We start from the raw sequence: 1,335 nt of genomic DNA, 5'->3' as shown, positions 1-1,335 counted from the left end.
GTCTGCTTGTTGTTTTTTAAATAAGAAATGTCAGCCTTTTATTGCTTTCACCTGCCGCGGTGGAAATAGCTGTTGTTATCTATTGTCTAGCTGTCATGTTTGTTCAGTTTTCTGGATTTAGTTTCTGGTTAATTCGGTGGTGTGATGTTGTTCTTTTAGTGGCTACTTTGACAGGAACAATAATAATGTAACACTGTATTGTTTAGCTCAGTGTATATTTTAACAGACCTACATGTTTTACCTTTATCTAAGTATCCTATGTTGTTTTACATAAGTAGGTATACTTCTACTTGAGATAAACTTCTTTAAAGTAACAGTAGGCTACTTTTACTTCAGGATAATATTCTAGTAGTCTACTCTTTCCATCTCTGGAAAACTAGTGTGAGAGGAAGATTACAAAAAGAAAAAAACATATATAACAAGCAATTTATTTCATGTTGCTTGTATATTAGCAATTGGGTTTAGACAAATGAGATAATGGTTGAGATAATTGGTAGTCCCCAGTGATTGCTTAAGTTGTATTACTACATTTCCAAGAGCCTACACCTTGTTGCTGACCCACAACTCGTTTTATTCTTAGCGCTCCCTGTTTTTGCCATGAAGACATTTTCTTTTCCTTCTCTGCTATTAAAACTATTAACTTATTATCATAATTTGTTTCCATTAAAGAGCACATAGGTCTGGTCATGCGAGGCAAAGGGCAGCAGAAATAAGCTGTAAAAACATTTCCCTGTTATCAGAATTAAAACAATAAAGTTAAAACAATGATCTGGGGAAAAACTAAAACACTCCAAAGATCTGAGTGGAACTGCAGAATCAGGTGATACTTCTCGGTGGGTTCATCACTATGAGCGACACGTTTTACGTTTCACATTACATGTAATCAGATGATCTTATTAAAAGATAAATATTCACCTAAATGAGATGATTCAGATCAATAGTATTCACACCTGTCTATGATATTATAGGAATAGTTCTAAAAAGTATCACTTTTCATAAAACCTGTTGCCTTCTGTTTCACAGAATACATTTTGCCATAATCGAATCCTTTCCTTCTCTGCTATTAAAGATCCAGTGCATTTCCTGCCAAATTCAGCCAGGCGGCAATAGACATTAGTCTTCTCTACATTTTCTTTAGATTTTATAATAAATACATTCCTAGTTTTGCCTGATTTATTGGTGCTACATGTACACGGTTTGGTAGCGTCTTTCTCTTTCTTCTGATCAAATTCTTTGTTTTTCACAAAGTTTTGCCCTTGAAATGAAGGAGGAGGGCATGCTACGTTTACTCAGTATGTTCAGTATTGTGTTGCAAATCACTCACATGCTTTAATA

The sequence above is a fragment of the Cottoperca gobio genome, chromosome 15 (assembly GCF_900634415.1).
Source record: "Cottoperca gobio chromosome 15, fCotGob3.1, whole genome shotgun sequence".
In the NCBI taxonomy this organism is placed as follows: domain Eukaryota; kingdom Metazoa; phylum Chordata; class Actinopteri; order Perciformes; family Bovichtidae; genus Cottoperca; species Cottoperca gobio.
Note: the sequence above shows the minus strand (reverse complement) of the source record.